The 20,685-nt window shown below is 47.5% G+C and overlaps 1 protein-coding gene across 2 annotated transcripts in view; it reads left to right on the top strand.

The window, feature by feature from the left end:
- Positions 1-13,801: 13,801 nt before the first annotated feature.
- Positions 13,802-20,685, top strand: part of SLC7A2 (solute carrier family 7 member 2) — a 58,029-nt gene continuing 51,145 nt past the window's right edge. For both annotated transcript variants that reach the window (XM_054990178.1, XM_054990177.1), the window contains exon 1: positions 13,802-13,913. The gene's annotated coding sequence lies outside the window, so the exon portion shown is untranslated. The remainder of the gene's footprint in view (positions 13,914-20,685) is intronic.

Raw genomic sequence — 20,685 nt, 5'->3', positions numbered from 1 at the left:
GGTCTCGAACAGCAACCCTTTGTGCAATGAGCAGGGCCGTATTATTCATAAGGCTGACTAGGCCGAAGCCCAGGGGCCCTGCAGGGACTAGAGGCCTGTCAATTTCTTTTGCTGAGGCACGGCCTCACATAAATGGCAATTAATTGATTCTCTTATATAACCTCTATTAATAAGATAATTAACTGCTTCCTTATTGAAGTGAAACAAATTGTCTTTTATATTAAACCAATTATCCATAAATTATATATATATATATATATATATATATTTTAATAATAAAAATTTTATTCACTTCAAAATATTTCAGTCTTGAACAATTATACCCCCAAAATGTGCTTTCCTTAAGAGTTCTACTTGCACAATAAAAATATTTTTTTTAAATTGTGAATAGGATTCTTCAGGAAACCCTCAAAATGAATCTAGGGCTATGTACTGCGGTCTAGTAGCTGCCATCCCAGGGTCAGGCGGGCCCAGCCATGGGTTAATATGGCCCTGTCTGTGAGGAATGATTTGAACCAGTCCAAGGCACAAACCTTGATACCTACATCTGCTTTCAAGTGCCTCAACAGAATGGCATGGTCTGCTATGTCAAAGGCGGCAGGTAGATCCAGCAGGAGCAACAAAAGCTAATCATCTGTTCTTGAGATGGCAAAGGTTCAGTTTTAGGAGTGTCAGGCTCAGGCACGCCCCACCCCTCACGTGTCTCTTTCTGCCGGGGTGGTGCTCACTGGCCGCCTGCCTGGCTGCTGCTTCTTGACCTTTGGGTCTACTCCACCACTGTTGGCCCACTAGCCCCTCTTAGCTACCAGGATATTGCCTCCTGAAGGTCTCCAAAACAGGGTGATTGGGCCCTGGGTATTTCCCAGGGGCCCCTCTACAACCCTGAGTAGACTGACCTCCACTCCATGAACGAACAAACGAACGAACGAACGAACGAACGAACGAACGAAGCCGCCGCCGCCGCCGCCGCCGCCGCCGCCGCCGCCGCCGCCGCCGCCGCCGCCGCCCTCTCCTCTCAATCTCCTTCCTCCCTCATCCACTTGTGGGTGGACCTCCCTTTTATCCCTTCACCATTCCCAGGCACCACCTCCTAGCCCCACCCCCAACAGCTTAGCTGCTGCTCTGGCTGCCTTAGGTAGCCACCGCTGTGCCTGCTTTGCCCCCAGCCTCTTCTGGCCCTTTCCCATCCCCTCTAGCCTGTTTGTTGGGTTGTTAGGCTGTAGTTCCTCCCGTGCCTGCCACCGGGTTGGGGTGCAGCCCTGTGCCACCGGTGCTGCCCATGATCTGCTGCCTGTGGTGGCATGGGCTGACTGTCTCTGCCCCCTGTGCCCTCTTCCTCCAGCTAGGCTGGGCTGCTCTAAGGGCCTGGCTGGGAAGCGGGCAGTGGCTAGGACCCAGGAGCTGCCATCTAGCCTGCCTCCTGCCGACAAGGGCTCCTCAGCACCTGGGCCTTCTTTGGCGTCCCAGTTCTCTTTGGGTGCCTTTGCTGCCTGTCTCCTCCTTGATGCTGCTTGTTTCCTCCTTGTTGGGTGGGTGGCAAGGCTGGGCGGTGGGGCTGCCAGTCTGGGTCCTGGGTGTGGCTCTGGGAGGGTTCCCAAGTCCGGCCTGGTCGCCGGACAGGAGTCGGAAGGTGTTGAGATACCTTGAACTCTGCCTCAGCTGGTGCGATGGTTGCAGAGAAATCGCGTTTCTTTGCCCCACTCACAGCTGCACCATAGGGCTTCCAGTGGGCTCTGTAGCATGCTGTATCTGAGGGCCAAGCGACACGTGACGAATGACGCTTGCCTGGCAAGTGAACAGACTAACACTGATCAAGCGCGCTCTGCAGGAGCCCAGGAGCATTCCTGCACTCTGCAGTGGCTCAAAAATGGGCCCAATCTGTGCTGAAATGGGCCCGTTTTGGGCGCTGCGGGGTGCAGGAGCAAGTTAATTTGCTTATGTTATGTTTCAGCAGTGTTTCCAGCTCTGTATCTGATTTCTGCCTGTTTTCCTGCAATCCTTACCCTATTGTATTGTTTACTGAATTTCCGAGCCGTTGATCATATTGACCTACACTGTGTCAACCACATTGATCTCTGAGAGAAAGGCAGACTATTCTAATCAACAGAGAAAGGATCTCCATTCAGACACTCCAAATGTAAACCCAATGTCCACAGAAAACATTAGCTCAACAAAACTTATTATCAGATGTGCTCATTGGTGTCAGAAAAGCTGCATTGATTGGCTTCTGCAAGGCATGCTGAAATCTTGCACAATTTCCTAAACCTAGCCAGAGAAGATGATCTACAGTGGCTCTCTAGTATTTCATTGTAGATTATGTGGGCTACCTACAAGAAGACTGCTGATCTAGGGCAGGCCAGAGGTACCTCCCTAAAAGAAGAACTGATAAATAAATCATATGTTGGCCCCAGAAACCTAATTAAAGGATTCCATAGCTGGGTCATTAGCAGATTACATCATTTGCAGTGAAAGCGTGATTATAGGTGGTGTGAGCTGGTTATGCTGGCGGGTGTGAGTGCAGGAGAGAAAATAACAAAGCATACACTTGTTTATATTTAGAAAGGAAGTAAGAGTTCTTTATTATAGGAACTCCATACTCTGATAGGAAAGGAGGAGCGATAGATCCTATCTAACTATCTTATCTAAGGATGGATGTGGATGGCAAGACAAGTCCTGCATCCATGATTGCAAGATGAAGAGAAGGGAAGAAGGAGATGGTGGCTGTGACAAAGCCAGCAAGAGAAAGAAGAGAAGAATGTCATGAGGAGAAAGTCCTGAGAATAGCAATCTACATATCAAAGGATAGTCAGAGCAGTAAACAGATGAACTGACCTTGCTATCTTTCTAACTGTTTGCTTTGCCCCCTTTGAAACCCAAGGAAAGGACAACGCTCAGTGCTCCTCTTCTAACAAGAAGCTCCAGCAGAAGTGGGACTTTAAACTGCCCTTACAGCTGGTCAAACCATTGCCATATTGAATCAGTATTGTCTACTGTGTCTAGTGGGTGCTGCCTAGGATCTCAGATCAGGGCTGGATCTAGAGGGGGGGCAGGGGGGTAGTCTGCCCCCGGTGCCGCCAGGGAGGGGGCACCAGAAGCAGCTCCCAGAGCGTGCAGGCGGCAGCATGGGCAGCCGTGCTGCCTTTTGCTTGCCCTGCAGGACAGGGGGCAGCTGGCTTGCCGCGCACCCCCTGTCCTGCAGGGCAGGAAAAGGGCAGCGCGGCTGCCCATGCCATTCACTTGCCCTGCAGGAGAGGGGGCAGCCAGCCGCCCCCTGTCCCACGGGGCAGGTGCATGGCGCGGGCAGCCTCACAGGCTCCTGCACTGCCTTTTGCTTGCCCCGCGGGACAGGGGGCGGCTGGCTTGCAGCGCACCCCCTGTCCTGCAGGGCAGGCAAAGGGCAGCGCGGCTGCCCACGCCACTCGCTTGCCCCGCAGGAGAGGGGGCAGCCGGCTGCCCCCTGTCCCGCAGGGCAGGCGCATGGCACGGGCAGCCTCGCAGCCCCCTGCACTGCCTTTTGCTTGCTCCGCAGGACAGAGGGCGCGTGGCAAGCCGGTCGCCCCCTGTCCCATGGGGCAGGCGAAAGACAGCGTGGGGGGCTGCAAAGCCGACCGTGCCATTCACTTCTGAAGCGAATGGTGCGGGCAGCTTCTCAGCCCCCCGCGCTGCCTCCGGCGCGCAGCGTGATGACATCATCAAAATGACGTCATCACGCTGCATCGGGAGCATGCACGCGCTGTGTGTGCGCGCGAGGGCCGGCAAGCGTTGCCCCGGGCGCTGGGAGCGCTAGATCCGGCCCTGTCTCAGATAGAGGTCTTTCACATCAATTGATCCTTTTAACTGGAGATGCCGAAGGTTACATTTAGGACTTTTTACATGCAAAGCATATAGTCTACCACTGAGCCACAACCCCATATACAGAAATGATCCCTAAACAAAAACAGTATCTCCTTTCAGCCAATTCACCAGTCCCATTGTCATCATAAGCCATGCTTAGCTTTGCTATCTTTACATTTAAGTGTGTGAGTAGCCAACAATGTTGTGATCTGAAATTATAAGCAATGTTTAGATACCTCGCTAATCCAGAAAAGATACAGTATGTGCATGTAGCAAGCAGTAGATCCAATAAAAGTTGGTCTATAAGCCATGAATTTAAATCTATAAATATAAACCTTGATGAGCATGCTCAGTTTGTTGGCAGTGGTACTGCATTCTGCATCCTTTTAAAAATAACTTCTTGTTCAATGCACTATTCACAGGTTGCGACAGTTGCACGAGTGGTCCCTGGAGAGATGATTGCACTTTTCCTGTTACTCCTCCTCATAAACTTCCTTTTTATATAACTCTTGGTACATTTCACTGCAAAACATGCTGTGTGTTGCAGATCCATCCAGGCTGCACGTCTGTGGAATCCTATCCTCCTTTTCTCTGAGAATAAATAATTTGTATGCCTTTTACTTGAAACAGAAAATAAAACAAACGTAACCTGGGGAAATAATCCATCTTTCAGACAGACCTGCTTTGATACAGGTTTGAAATTCTGTGAATTGTATACGGACTACCCACGGAACGTGTTGGTGAATTGCTTAGAATTTGATTCTTGGTTTTTGTGAGATTTACATGAAACTGTTTTATACTGAATCAGAGCGTTTGCTAATCTGATAATTTGTTTACTCTAATGTAAGCCCTCTTGAGAGCAATATAACTTATTTTCAGTGTGTTATAGTGGTTAGAGTATCAAACTAGGATCTGGGAGACCCAGGTTTGAATCCCCACTCTGTCACAGAAGCTTCAGACAATCACACGCTCTCTGCCTAACCAATCTCTATCTCTATATCTGTATCTATAATCACAACTAATTATTTTATAAATGGCTTTTAAAGTTTGCATTTCCTTCCACTGTCAGAAACCCATTTTCTCCAGAGTGGACCTTGTAGAAAATCCTGATTGCTCCTTGCCATAACCAAGGATCTACTGATACTTAAAGAGGTAACAGACTTCATGCCAGGGCTTTTTTTTCTGGGAAAAGAGGTGGTGGAACTCAGTGGGTTGCCCTTGGAGAAAATGGTCACATGGCTGGTGGCCCCGCCCCCTGATCTCCAGACAGAGGGGAGTTTAGATTGCCCTCCGCACCGCCAAGCGGTGCGGAGGGCAATCTCAACTCCCCTCTGTCTGGAGATCAGGGGGCGGGGCCACCAGTCATGTGACCATTTTCAAGAGGTGCCGGAACTCCGTTCCACTGCGTTCCAGCTGAAAAAAAGCCCTGCTTCATGCCATATGGATGATAGACTGATCATAAAAATATGTTTCTTTTAATGGGCAATTTATTTTGTCCTAACTGGTTTTGTTTTTCTTTGTCTGTTAATTTTTGCTCCGGTGTGTGAGGGCTACCTAAAAGAAGACTGCTGATCTAGGGGCAAGCCAGAGGTACCTCTCTAAAAGAAAGAAGCTCCAGCAGAAGTTGGGCAGATCTCATTTTCAAGTGTGTGTGTGTATGCAGATGTGTGTATGATAAAGGACACACTGTCCTGGATAATAAAAGCTTATATTTACCTGTGATTCAGGCAACCAAAAGTAAGATTTCTCTGACTGTCCTGCCAAATAGATTTGCATCATGCCACAGAGGGCATTGCCTTCTTTTCCAAAAGAGCTGTCCTGTGTTTTATTTTTTTTTTCTTCACAGACATCATTGATATGTCAACATTTGCTCAAGGGGTGGAGAAGGGGGTGGAAGAGGCTCAGCTAAACAGATGCAGCCTCCTTTTGTTAGGAATGCTTTACCTTGGAGAGTGATGTTTTTTCTACATGTCCTGTGCGTCATTTTGGCTCAGCACACTGGCTTCTAAGTGCCGTTGTGTAATTGCTAAGAGCAGGGCTTTTTTTCAGCTGGAACATGGGGGAACCGTTCTGGAACCTCTTGAAAATGGTCACATGGCCGATGGCCCTGCCCCCTGGTCTCCAGACAGAGGGGAGTTTAGATTGCCCTCTGCGCCGCCTAGCAGCGTGGAGGGCAATCTCAACTCCCCTCTGTCTGGAGATCAGGGGGCGGGGCCACCAGCCATGTGACCATTTTCAAGAGGTTCCAGAACTCCGTTCCCCCACGTTCCAGCTGAAAAAAAGCCCTGGCTAAGAGAATGAGTGCCATGAACTCACAAGGTGAACCACTAGCTCTCAGACTTCAGCCAGCCTCCACCAGCAGTACTATGGCATAATAACGCTGTCTGATTTTACAGAGGTCTCATCACTTCTCAGGTCCTGACCTGGATAGCCCAGGTGAGCCTGATCTCGTCAGATCTCAGAAGCTAAGCAGGGTCAGCCTTGGTTAATAATTGGATGGGAGACCTCCAACAAAGACCAGGGTTGCAGAGGCAGGCAATAGCAAACCACCTCTCTTAGTCTCTTGCCATGAAAACCCCACCAGGGGTCACCATAAGTCAACTATGACCACCACCCAAAAAGCAACAAAACAGTAACAGCAATGTCCATACATGTGCTGACATCACAAAAATTTGGATCCAGCTAGCTTTTTGCTCAGTCTTTACCAACTCCTTATTACAGCCCCACTCCACATGGCTTTTGTCCTACAATGAGGGTCAAAGGAGACCTCCCTCCTACTCTTTTTACCATTGGAAAAGCTGGTTGGATCCAACCCATAGAATTCAGGTGTGCCCATGTGGCCACATGGAGAAGGTAAGGAGGAGAGAGAGGCTGGAGCTGGTACCAGCTTGATATCCCTGCTTTTCTTCCCCTTTGCATGCTGGCCAGCATGGAGAAATGAGTGGGCTGTCAGGGAGGAGGGCAGACAGAAGAAGACTGAGCAAGAGGGCAGGGTAGAGCTGGTGGGGAGGGAAGGAAATGGTGACCAAGTAAGCAGATCAGGGTAGAGGAAGCATGAGCAGGAGGGTGGTTGAAAGGAAGAGAAAACTAAGTGAGCAGGTGGGAAAAGGGGAAGCAGGACCAGATTAGGGTTGCCAGCTCCAAGTTGGGACATTCCTGGAGATCTGGGGAGTGAAACCTGAAGAAACTTGGAGAAAGTGGGATTTGGGGAGGGAAAGGACCTTGGCATGGCATAATTCCATAGAGTCCACTGCCAAAAGTAGTCCTTTTCTCCAGGTGAACTGATCTCTGTGGCCTGGAGACCAGTTGTAATTCCAGGAGATCTCCAGCCACTACCTGGAGGCTGGCAACCCTAGGCCAGATACAGAGAGGAAGAGTAGGGGCTGTAGAAGAGGAAGGGAGTTCTCCCTCCCTTTGAGTGCTTGCATTTCTCCCCTTTATATAATACTAATAAACAATGCTAGAAACAGCACAAATATCTACCATTGGGGGAAAAAATGATAGTGACAAATATTGCAGGGGCAAACTGGGAATACACTTGTCGGGGATTGTTTGCAGCCTGAGAGACCCTTTGTTAGAAAGAAGCAGTATTGCTTTTTTGGCATGATAGGATAAACTGATTCGTTCAGACAGAAAACTAGAAAGAACTTAGGAACAAAATTCCAACTTACGTAAGGGAGTAACAGGATTTTTGTTTGAATATTGCTGTACAGAATGCCTTTAAGAGAAAAATATGTTAAAATCTGAAGAACATCAAAGGTTTTCACTGTGCTGCGCAAGATTTACTGAAAAGGATTATAATAGTGTGGATGAAGTCTTCTGAGCCTAAACACTGGCAGTCCTCTGGTGCTTGAGCTCTCCGGACAATAAGAATTTAAATCAGAGAATAAGCACCATAATCCTTCTAACAGTGAAATCCTAAGAAGAATCACTCCAGACTAAGCCCATTGAAGTCAATGGGCTTAGATTGGAGTAACTCTTTTTAGGATTGCACTGTAAGTCATTTGTACCATTCGAGAAGCCCTTTGAAGTTCTAATGAAGCAATCTCTTAAGGCCAATAAGCAGGGCTGGCGCCAGGATTTCTGATGCCTGAGGCAGGGCAGGAAGCTTCAGGACTGCTCCTGCCCCCTCACATGCGCGCACATGCGCGCACTTGGACTGCAGGGCGGCTGGACGGGAGGACTGAGAGGCTGCCGGCCCAGCCAGGCATGGCACGTGCACGTCCTCCCAGCCCTCCTGGTCTGTTGCTCCGTGCACTGCACTAGACGCCTGCCGCACCTGGCCTGTGACTGCTGCTGTTGGTGGCAGTGGCAACAGCATGGGAGAGCTGGGAGGCTGCAGTTGCTGCGGGCCAGGCATGGCAGGTGGCTGGGGTGGTGTGAGCAGCTTCCCATCCCACCCACATGCACCGCCGCCCCAGCCCTTGCACCCCCTCTGGCGCCTCAGCGCTGGAGGCAATCACCAGAGTTGCCTCAATGGAGGCACCAGCCCTGCCAATAGGATCTGACTGTGTGTCTTTAATTGGACTCATCTGTGTACAGGTTACCACAGAAAATGCAGGAGACAGGGCAACAATAGGAGAAGTCAGGGCTTTTTTTCAGCAGGAACGCGGTGGAGTGGAGTTCTGGCACCTCTTGAAAATGGTCACATGGCTGGTGGCCCCGCCCCCTGATCTCCAGACAGAGGGGAGCTTAGATTGCCCTCCGCTCGGCAGCGCAGAAGGCAATCTAAACTCCCCCCTGTCTGGAGATCAGGGAGTGGGGCCACCGGCCATGTGACCATTTTTGCTAAGGGCGATTTAAACTTTAAAAACCTCCCCCCTTGTTCCAGCTGACCCAAAGTGATGTCATTGTGCGGTCCTGAGTTCCACCACCTCTTTTCCCAGAAAAAAAGCCCTGGGAGAAGTTAAACCTCCACAGCAACTCCATAACAAAACCAGTCTCCCCACAATGGAGGATTACCAGAGCTTCTAAACCTACTTCTGTGATTAGATTCCTTAATTTTAATTTTTCTAACTATGATGCTGGATGTAACTGTTTTTAGATGAAGTATGTTTTCTTTTATCTTGTGATGGCCTATGGCTAATGATAATAAATCTACTACTGCTGCTGCTACTGTTGGTGCTACTGCTACTTATTTATTTGATTTGATTTCTATTCCGCAGGCTCAGAGCAAATCACATCATTTTAAAATATACAGTAAATAGAATAAAATTTAGCAGCAATATAAACATTAAAACACATCAGTTATAAACAGCCACGCACATTTTGCCCTACCCCCTCAAACTAAATAACCTGTGGGATGGGTGGCTAGTCATAAATGTTTACAGAGCCTGAGGGGGGCATATACTCCCCCCATGGCAGGAGGCCGACATGATATCTTAGGTGGTCCGCCCACCTCAACCACCAAATGTCTGGCAGAACATCTCTGTCTTGCAGGCCCAATGGAAGGATAACAAATCTGACTGGGCCCCGTTGACACAGACAGAGAATTCCACCAGGTTGGGGCCAAGGCCAAGAAAACCTGGCCCTGGTTGAGGCAAGGCGAACCTCCCTGGGGCCAGGGACCACCAGTAGGTGTTTATATGCTGAACGAAGCAGCCTCCGGGGACATGTGGTAAGAGGCAGTCTCGCAGGTATGCTGGTCCCAGTCTGCTAAGGGCTTTAAAGGTTAGAACCAACACCTTGAACCTGATCTGGAATTCGACTGGGAGCCAGTGCACTTGGTGCAAAACTGGTGTTACATATGACCAGAATGAAATTCCAGTCAGGATGCGCGCTGCTGCATTCTGGACCATTTGCAGTTTCCGGAGCAGTCTCAAGGGCAGCCCAGCATAGAGTGAGTTACAGTAGTCCAACCTGGAGGTGACTGTTGCATGGATCACCACAGCTAGGTCGCTGGTCGAGAGGTAGGGAACAAGTTGCCTGGCCTGGCGAAGATGAAAAAATATAGACCTGGCAACTGCTGTGACCTGGGCCTCCATTGTCAAGGAGGCATCCAGGACCACACCCAAACTCCTCACCACTTGAGCCGGCACCAACGGCGCTCTGTCCAAGGTAGTAGTAGTAGTAGTAGTAGTAGTAGTAGTAGTAGTGTGATTACATGTTTTTTCACCCAAATAGAGTTTGGATGATGATGCACAGATGTTAGCAAAATGAAGGGCTCGCTGTGTTGCAGTTAAAAAAAAAATCAGTCTCAGGGGACCTTAATCAATTGCATCAAATGCCTGAGGAAATGGGCCCATCCATGGCTTGGGAAAGTTTATGTCACAATAAGTATGTTAATTCTAGAAACTAATTCTAATTTCTACTGCTAGTAGAGGTTGAAACCATTAGTCTGTAGCAGCAAAATAAAAGATGCATCTAGTGGCTCCCTAAAGACAAACAAAATTTATTCAAGCGTGCTGAAGAGGAGGGGGTCTTTAACATGCTACTGGACTTCCATTTAATATACATGGTTTTCATGTGCAAGTGCAGCATCATGAGATCATGTCGATAATCTAGAGTGAAGACTGTGTGGCAGCAGAGCTGTGTGTTTGAGGGTGCGTGTGACTTGGCTCCGTGTGGCAAGCCATTGATGTGAAGTTGCATTTTTGAATGCAACCATCAAAGATGGCGGCCTTCTTCTACCTGAGCAAGTCTCATATTAGAGGAATGGTGAGTTGGAGTAATATGACTTTTAGGACAGCCTGCTCAGCTACTGTTTTTAGAACACCAGAGGAGTCCAGCAGGGCTTCCCTTGCTTTGTTCAAGGGTCAGGGAATGAGACTTGTGGATTTCATAAAAGGCCCCGTGTCCCCCTTAATTCAAGGAGGGAGTAGAACTCTTGTGAATTTAAAAGCAGCCAGAACTTTGTCATTTCAAAATGGTCTGCTACAGAGCCATTAGGTTGAAGCCAGCAAGGGACAGTGGGCCATCGTCCTCAAAAGACTCTGGTGCGACCACATCACGCAGGCTCCAGCAAGCTCACCTTTCCCCATCCTGTCTCCAGGACTCTGTTGGCAACAGGTTGTTCCAAGCTAAGGGGGGAGGGGTGTTATGTATTGGGTTGAACTGGGGCCTCTAATGTATTCTGGTTCACCTTCCTCCAGCCTATTCATAGGTCTATGTGGACAACAGGGTGTTCAAAGCTAAAGGGGGAGAGGTGTTGTATATTGGGCTGGGTTAGGCCGGACAAGGCCTCTACTGTATCATATTAAATGTTATGCATTGTGTTAAGCTCCATAACATGTCAAGGTTCCTAACACACTTCATTCTCATTGGTTACATTGCCTGCACTTAACCCTCATTGGATACATTCATATGCATCTTCATTGGTTACTTTCCGGGGGCAGCAGCCAATCGGTCCTCTCAAATAAAGACCAATCAGTGGCCTGCTTGCACACTACATTGTATATAGTTTATGCAAATGATGGCATTCTAAAATACATATTCTTATTGGTTGCTGGCTATTATTGGGACAGGGTTCTGTGTATATAATGAGGGCTTCTGTTCAGCTTGTTAGCAGGTGTCTAATGAGTAGTGTCTGCTGTTATTGGTTCTGGCTTGCAATAAAGAGCATTGTTTTGGCTGAAATCACTCTGGGGTGCAATCATTCTGAGCTCCAGGCTCAGTACACAATAATAACAAAGACAATGCATCTACCTGGACTTAATCAAGACCTAGGCTTCCTGTCTCATTACCAATGCTGATTTCTCCACACTCACTCCTCACCCTATCCAGTCATGCCTGCCATTGTCAGTCACCAGCTATTATCATTCAACTTCTGTAATCACTCCACTCTCCAAGATATAAGGACTCACATTCTAGCTGTATCAAGTGAGCCGTGACTCACGAAAGCTCATACTCTACCACAAATTTGGTTAGTCTTATAGTCGCTGCTAGACTCTTGCTCTTTTCTACTGCTAGTAGAGGTTGAAATCATTGAGATTTGCTGACAAATATGAGATTACAGTAAGATTTTATAGTATAATATTTATCTACAATTGTAATAATTGTAGATACATATAATAATTTTATAGATAATAATTATAATTTACTGAAAAGAAATTCTGCGAGTCTGTTGAGGTTAGTTACAGTGCAACCCTAAAATGAGTCACTCCAGTCTAAGCCCACTCTTTTTAGGGTTGCACTGGTACTTCCAAAAAGAATTCATGTTGTTACAACCCTCTTCTATCTATATTTCTGGAAAGGTGACTCCTCTACATTCAGTTTAGATGGGATCAGTACAACCTGCATCACATGGTGTTCTCGTTAAATAGCTTGGTTGATTTCCTGTGGGGTTTTGGACAGTTTGGGAAAAGATGATGCAACCAAGACAAATCCTGTAGAGTACTTTTAGCGTTGCCAACTCTGGGTTGGGAAATTCCTGGAGATTTGGGGGTGAAGCCTGGAGAGGGTAGGGCTTGGGAAGGGAGAGATCTCAGCAGAGTATAAGACTGTAGATTCCGCCTTCCAAAGCAGTGATCATCTCCAGGGCAACTGATCTCTGTTGCCTGGAGGTCAGTTGTCATTACTACTAACAATAACAACAACATTCAATTTATATACCACCCTTCAGGACAGCTTAATGCCCACTCAGAGCAGTCTCACGACAATCACTCTGTGAGGTGGGTGGGGCTGAGAGAGCTCTGAGAGAGCTGTGACTGACCCAAGGTCACCCAGCTGGCTTCAAGCGTAGGAGTGGGGAATCAAACCCGGCTCTCCAGATTAGAGTCCTGCGCTCTTAACCACTACACCAAACTACCATTCTGGGAGATCTCCAGCAACCACCAGGAGTTGGCCCAACAAAACCCATTGAGGAATTGGAAGAACTGATGTGAACTTATGGTTTTTTGTACTTGCGCTTTAGAGAACTGACCATTACATTTTTGTTACTTTAAGATTTGTAGAAGCTCTTGAAGTTTACGTAAGAACTGAATGTTTACATGTAAATATGACTCCGAGAATGTACAAGAATGGATGGTTAGGACAAATTTCATTGTTCATGTATGTATGATGTGCTTTATTACTCATGTAAAAGGAATTGAATATTGTAATTACTTGATACTTCTTATGCTTTGTGCAACAGAAGTATGTTGTATCTAAGTATCTATTTATTCATTCTCAAGAAATCTTACACATAAAATTATTCAAGATGGATAGCAATGTTAGTCTGTGTGTAACAGCAGAAAAAAGTAAGAGTCCAGTAGCATCTGTACGACTAACAAAATTTGTGGTAGGGTGTGAGCTTTTGTGAGTTACAGTTCACTTCAGGTATCTGAAGAAGTGAGCTGTGACTCATGAAAGCTCATACCCACCCCAAATTTTGTTAGTCTTATAGGTGCTACTGGATTCTTCTATCTGAAGTGAGCTGTAAGCTCAAATTTTGCTAGTCTTATAGGAGCTATTGGACTCTTGTATCTGAAGACGTGAGCTGTAAGCTCATACCCACCACACATTTTGTTAGTATGATAGGTGCAACTGGACTCTCGCTCTTCTCTGCTACGTGAATTACTATATGGTTTGTCTTTTGCTTAGTTCGTTTCCACCGCCTGCAGGCTGGCGGCCCCGGGCCCCTTGCGCTCCCACGTCTCGTTTGACGCGCGCAAAACAACGCTCCGCGCTCAGCACAGGCGGAGACGCGCAGCGCCCAGTCGCCCTGGCGGCGCTTAACGAAGCGAGCGCGCCGCACGGGTGCCGACGAGACGCAGCGCCGGAACGACGGCCTGCCGGCAAGCGCTTTGGCCCCGCGACCGCCTCAAACCCGCCGGGCGCCCCGTTTGGCGACAGCCGCGGCTCCCACCCGCCCGGCGCCCGAGCTCCGGCCACCGCCTCCTCGCCCCATTGGCCGGAAGGGCTGGGCGGGCCGCGGCGAGGGAGGGGCCGCGAGCGAGCGAGCCAGGCGGGCTGGCCACGTGGTGGGGGCTGGCCGGCCTGCGGGTCTCCCGCGGGAGGCGGCGCGGCTCAGCCTCTGCCTGCCGGGCTCGCTGCTGCTGCTGCCGCTGCCGCCGCTGCCGCGCGCGTCGGGACTAGCCTGGCCAGCCAGCCGCAGGGGCCCCTCTGGGGAGTCCGCCGCCACCCGCGCCGCTCCGGCCCCAGTGAGTGGAAGCCTCTTCCCTCCCTCTTGCCCCACTGCACCCCCCTTCTGCGGGCGGGAGGGAGGCTGCGCTCTGCTCCGTCCGCCTCCCAACGTGGCTGCTCTGGGCGGGAGGGCACCTCTGCCGTCTGCACGCACGTGGAAACCCTTCAAGCGCGCGTTTAGGAGAGGGTTGCCAGCTCCCGGGGGTGGCTGGAGATCTCCCGGAATCCCAGCTGATCTCCAGGCCATAGAGATCAGTTCCACTGGAGGAAATAGCTGCTGGGGGTGGGGGGTGGGCAGGATGGCATTAGACCCTGCTGAGGTCCCTCCCCAAACTCTGCCGTCTCCAGGCTTCACCCCCTCCAATGAAAATCTCCAGGAATTTCCTGACCTGGAACTGGTAACCAAATCTTTCTGGTAGGCAGAAAATGTAAAATAGAAGTGAAGGGAAGCAGGCCTCTTTGAGCTGCCCCTATAGGTTTGGGGGAGATGGGGAGTCATCGACCATCCCTTATTTTATGCTGCATTCTCTCTCGCTGCAGGGTGCTATATAGGTGCCCCCTGGTTCTTCCTTCTTATCAGCCGTCTGACAGGTGAAAGTTCAACAAGTGCAGTTCCTCCCACCCATGTAGGAGAAGTTGCCCTATTTGCTTGTTGTATAGCATGGAAAAAGGCAGGAATCCTGCCAGAAAGGCGGACGGGGTGGTGGTGGTGGTGGTAAGATTGCCACATCCTTTAGCAAATATTGTAGTTGAGTGGCTCGGGAGGTATTTTAAAAGTCCGTAAGCTTCCTTTGCTCTGAAATAGAGGTGAAGGATTCCTGTTGAAGTTTACAGCAGTACTCGGTAGTGAATGTATCGCGACCTGAATTGTGGATTTCCTTTTATAGGAGTCTCAGAAGGAAGAAGGGCTCAAAAAATTGCTAAACTAAAATCTATTTGTTGACTTCCCTGATCAGTTGTTACAGATGTGGTAAAGGACATCTTGGGGACAGTTCTAGGTTGAGCTGGTTCAAGCTGGTAACAACATATATTTATAGTTATGGCTCATGACAGTGTGTGCCATTCATTGGAAGAACTCTTAGGAATTCATTGGCATCCATGCCGCAGAATAAACTCCCGTGGGTCTTCTTCACCTAAAACACTGAGCCTTTTCACACACCTGAATGTTCAACTTTAACTGAAAGTTTCTCTTGAAGAAAAGAGGAACTGTTTTCTTGCCGATATGCATGTTCAGGCTTAGCAGGAAGCTTACTTGTTCAGTGCAATCCTAAAGGCAGTTTCCTTGGAGTACGGCGCACTGCGTAGACTTGAGTAAATTCTGAGGAGACTTGCTTAGGATTGCTCTCTTTGTTGCCTGTCCTTTTCCCTTTTTTTTTTGCATACCTTTCATCAGCCTATATTTATTTAAATATAGAAGTATGCATAGAAAATAGGAACCAGCATGTCATGATCAAAGCTTGTACTAATAGCAACTGCAGAAATTTTCTGCAGCCTACTTTTCTGCCCTCTGTGTGTGTGTGTCTGTAAGGTGTTGCAAATAGTAAAGCGCTATGACACTTTCCTCCGCTTAGAGTAAACCTTCCCTTTTGAAACCTCATTTAGGCATGACAGCGGGGTACAAATGTGCCTGGCGTTGCCCCTGCCTGCCTGTCTCCAGGTTCTCCCCAACATTGTGCTGGGTCTGGGAGACCCTTTGAAATCAGCCAGAAGTCTTACTGGATACTCTTGAACAGGGTGGATAAAAATCAATGATTTTTTTTAAAAAAATTAAAAATAGGATTTTTAAAATTTAAATTGGATTTTTTTTAATAAAATGTTTTTTGAGGAAAAATCTACCTAAAGATAGTTTTCTGTTTAAGATACATTATAGTCCAAAGGTTATCATCATGAAATAAGGATTAGTTTTTAATTATGTAGCGTCAGGCTGTGTATTAATGCAATGTTTAAATTTTTTGGTAAATGAGTTCCATTAATCCTTTCACAATGTCATGCTCTTACAGAGGTTTCTGTAAGATTATTGGGCAATTTTTCTATTTAGAAGATATTATCACAGATGCTTGGTTTTACAGTTTTCAAAACTGTTGAATTTGTACCTGCAGAGACCAAATGTATCTTCTTCACAGCAAAAAGGTTATAAAATAAACATACACAGTTGAGAAAAAGACCTCAGTCGCATTGTTCCTTTGCAAATCTTTGTACACAGAACCAATCCCTTCCCTCTTAAGTGCTAAATTTCAAAAAATTCAATGAATAGAAGACTGTTGGGATTAGAATAGATCTGCACAAGAAGCTAAGTGTGAGGAGTCTTTGTGTAGAAAAGAATGAGTCTTGATGTAGAAAACCAAGGTTTAAATCTAGTCTTACTGACTAGTGATTTAAATCATGATTTAAATCATGATTTCAGTTGATTCGATTTAAATCAAATCTACCCTGCTTTTGAAGTTAATGAGCCACCCTGCTCATCTAGGAAGAGGGATTACAGTGGTCTTCACTGGCTCTTGGGATGCTTCCAAAGCTCTGTCTAATGTCACTACGTTTTGGCAACTGCCAACTATGGCGGATCCCAGTCAAAACTTGTCAACCAACTGGCTTTAACCAGTCCCTCAGGTCAACATGATTTGGGGTCTTGTAGCGGCCCGAACGAGCTGCAGATCTAAAATGGAACGACAATATTTCAAGCTTCGAAAGGAGAGAGACTTGTGTATCTGGGCCAGTTTGTGATGTTTGGAGAGGATATGATGACGAAATGTGGGTTGCTGCCCAACACCAGCGTCTTGCTTCTCTTCCTCTCTGTGTTGTAGTAATAGATACAGGAGGCGTCATGTTATTGTGTGGTGTATTTCCTCAACCGTGTTTTGCATTATGAACTGTTGAGAGAGAGGGTTGTGAAGAAATGCACAATGTGATGTTTTTTGTTTCTATTGCTGCGTGTGACAGGGAAGAAAATAGGGCTGGCGTAGTGTAGTGGTTAGAGTGTCAGACGACCTGAGGTGATCGGGTTCAAATCTTCTGCTGACCCATAGAAACCTGCTGGATAATCTTGGGCCCATCACTGTCTCTTACCCCAACCGACCCTCACATAGTTGTTTTTAGCGGAAGAAAAGAGCAAGAGTCCAGTAATACCTATAAGACTAACCCAGTTTGTGGTATGGTATGAGCTTTCATGAGTCACAGCTCACTTCTTCAGATACAGCTAGAATGTGAGTCCATCTGTCCTTATATCTTGGAGTGGAGTGATTACAGAAGCTGAAACACGATAACCGGTGACTGACAATAGCAGGTGTGATTGGATAGGGTGGAGTATGCAGAGGGGTAGTGGGTGTGGAGAAATCAACGTTGGTAATGGGACAGGAAGCCGAGGTCTTGATTCAGTCCAGGTCCAGTCCAGTTGTTTTTGTGAGGATTAAGTGGAGGGGAGGTGAATGATGTGAAAAGCCACTTTGGGTCTCTGATCAGAGAGAAAAGGGGGATATAATTTTTTTCCATATGAAGTTGCCATTCTTAGTTGCTGTGTTTTCTGCATCCAGTTCCACTCTGGCACAGCGACTCTGGGAGTTGCTTAGTGGTGGTGGTGGTGGAAAGTACCCTTAAGTCAGAGTTGACGTATGGTGAACCATGGTGGGGTTTTCACGGCAAGAAACTATGGGCCAAGCTACAAGTGACGAATCGAGTGAAGCTCAAGTGGAGTGCAAGTGAACAGGGAGGAATACACGTGAGCAGGGCTTTTTTTTCTGGGAAAAGAGGTGGTGGAACTCAGTGGGTTGCCCTCGGAGAAAATGGTCACTTGGCTGGTGGCCCCACCCCCTGACCTCCAGACAGAGGGGAGTTTAGATTGCCCTCCGTGCCGCTGAGCGGCACGGAGGGCAATCTAAGCTCCCCTCTGTCTGGAGATCAGGGGGCGGGGCCACCAGCCATGTGACCATTTTCAAGAGGTTCCGGAACTCCGTTCCACCATGTTCCAGCTGAAAAAAAGCCCTGCACGTGAGTCTGTTCACTTGCCGTTCAAGTGTCATTCGCCACTTGTAGCTTGGTTCTATCAGAGGTGGTTTGCCATTGCCTGCCTCTGCAACCCTGTCGTCGTTTACTAACCAAGGCTGACCCTGCTTAGCTTCTGAGATCTGATGAGATCCGGCTCACCTTGGCTAACCAGGTCAGGGTGCTACGGGTCTATTCATGCTCTTCTTTCTGTGCCTGTGATAGCTCCTTGCTTGTGGCAGATGAATAGAATCTGTCACTTTTCAGGTTACTGCATGCCTCAATGAGGGCTGCTTCTTAACATCTAAAGTTTCAAATTCTGTTTGTGGCAAACATGCTCCATGGCCTGTCCACGCTCAGCAGCAGCTGTCCTGGGTACAGAAGCAATATGGGTCATGCCAATAAAGAATTTGCCGCTTAAACAGGGGGTTGGCCCTTTGGTCAAAAAAACCTTGGTCAGTGAAAAATGCTCTGGCATTGATAAATACTGGCCAAATATTTAAGCATTAATTTATTGTAGCAACGGATCTGTTAATTATAAAAGACTAAAATTATTTCTTACATACTTCTAGAGGCAATAGTCAGTTATTACAAGGAGCAGTTTCACACAAATATAAAATGCATGTGAATGACTGAAAATAGTTCTTTGCTTTTATTTCTGGAACTTCAAGGGTAGCCCAAATAATTACAGAACTTCTTAAAAATAAACTTAAATACATAGTGGTGCTATCCATACAGGACTGTGACTGTGCTAGCCTTGTGAAGAGTAAGAGGGTCTCTGACATCATTATGACCTCAGGTTAATTCAGAATGCAGCAAAATAATCCATTGGCTTTTTTGGGCTTCTAAAGCTTTATGAGATACGAACAACTCCATAGGTGGGAAGGAGAGGTGGAGACGTATCTCCGTGTCACACTGTGTCTTGTAGTCCAAGTGTCTCCATAGCTCAATGCGACATTCATGGATCTTTGACAAGCATATTGGTGGCTCTTTATGGAATATTTGACCTCAGTCACTCAGTTTTTTAACATCCTAGTCGATCTTTAATGTGCTCCTGGACCCGAATCTCGCTCTTCTGCTACAGATCAACATGGCTACCCACCTGAAACTATCCTAACCCCCGGGCTTTTTTTCAGCAGGAACATGGTGGAACGGAGTTCCGGCACCTCTTGAAAATGGTCACATGGCTGCTGGCCCCGCACCCTGATCTCCAGACAGAGGGGAGTTGAGATTGCCCTCTGCGCCGCTGGCATAGAGGGCAATCTAAACTCCCCTCTGTCTGGAGATCAGGGGGCGGGGCCACCAGCCATGTGACCATTTTCGCCGAGGGCAATTTAAACTTTTAAAAACTTCCCCCTTGTTCCAGCTGACCCAAAGTGACGTCACTGTGCGGTCCGGGGAGCATGCCTGCACTTTGCGCACATGCACCAGGGGTACTACCTCCTGCCAAGAGTTGCCCCTGTGCTGGCAACCCACTGAGTTTCACCACCTCTTTTCCCAGAAAAAAAGCCCTGCCTAAACCTAATAATTCTTTCTGACATGCGATCATTACAGAACAATTCTCTGTTTAGAAAGATGGTAGCCAGTAAAAAAACCCCCCCCCCACCGATACTATGGGACGGAGGCTTTAAGATGAAAGCAAGAGTGAGGACATGTTGGATCCAACCAGCTTTTCATCTGGTGAAAAAGGATGGAGTGCATCCACTTTGACCACCAAAAAGGATGTGTTGGGGTTTGTGGAACCTCCATGGACATAAGTGAGGTGGGAGAGGAGCTATAATAGGGAGGGGAATTAACTGAGATCAAATGGGGAAAGCTGGCTGGATGCAAGCCAATGCCTGTATGGCAAAGGAGTTGAGATTAGAGATGCTTAATCGCCTTCCAATTCAGCTTGTGTCCTGTTTGCCAGTGGTGAACAGGGAGCTGGTTTTTCAATGGGCTGGTCCCCTGTTCATCAACCCATTAGTGGCTGTTCAGCCAGTTATTTCAACGTATTCTTTACTTTTAAGTGCCACTGGCTTTTTCATGCATGTGTATTCTTAAAACAGCCTGATTGAGTTCTACTCACCTGTTCTCTTCACTGTTGCTGTGGTGAGCAGGAAATTGTTTATGTAGACAAATCAGTCATAAAAACGCTCTGCATGTGTGTGCCTGTATACATTTTATCATTTGGTGTTCATCAAAGTCCTCCTTGGAACTTTAATGGCTATCAATCTGTTTGGATTGGCAGCATTTTTATACATGCCCATCTTTGAAAATACCCCTGATGAAAATCTGTTTGGTAGACATTTGAACTGTTTGGCACAAACTGAACTGGCCAATGATTGGCTCATGCCCCACAGTCTAACACTGTAAGATTGACTATTGGAGACATACACAGTGATGACGTTCATGGCATTCCTAGTTGAGATGAGAAATAGAAATGTACGGACAGGAATGCTGTGGCTCCTGACGCTGGTACCGTACTTAGCCCTAGTTGTGGCTCAAAGTCAGGTGCATACCATCTTCAAGAAACCTCCTTAGGCAGGGTGTATCACACATGGTGACTGTCAAAGGCATAAGGCTGTAAAGTTCTCATGGAGTTAACTTTGCCTTTCCAAACTCTACGTATCCTGTCTCCTTGCATCCAACAGGAGAGAAGCTGTTCTGTCACTACCAGTGCTGTGGATAATTCTACATACTTTACAATGTTGAAATGGAAGAAGCAAATGGTGTAGCACTTTTAACATGGACATAATGTAGGCCCACTTCTTGTGTGTGTTCTTCAAAAAGCACATAGCAAGCAATACAGCCCTAACCTTGATAGTGTAGGCT

This window comes from Eublepharis macularius, chromosome 10 (assembly GCF_028583425.1).
Source record: "Eublepharis macularius isolate TG4126 chromosome 10, MPM_Emac_v1.0, whole genome shotgun sequence".
NCBI lineage: Eukaryota > Metazoa > Chordata > Lepidosauria > Squamata > Eublepharidae > Eublepharis > Eublepharis macularius.
Note: the sequence above shows the minus strand (reverse complement) of the source record. Positions and strands in the feature narration are given on the sequence as shown.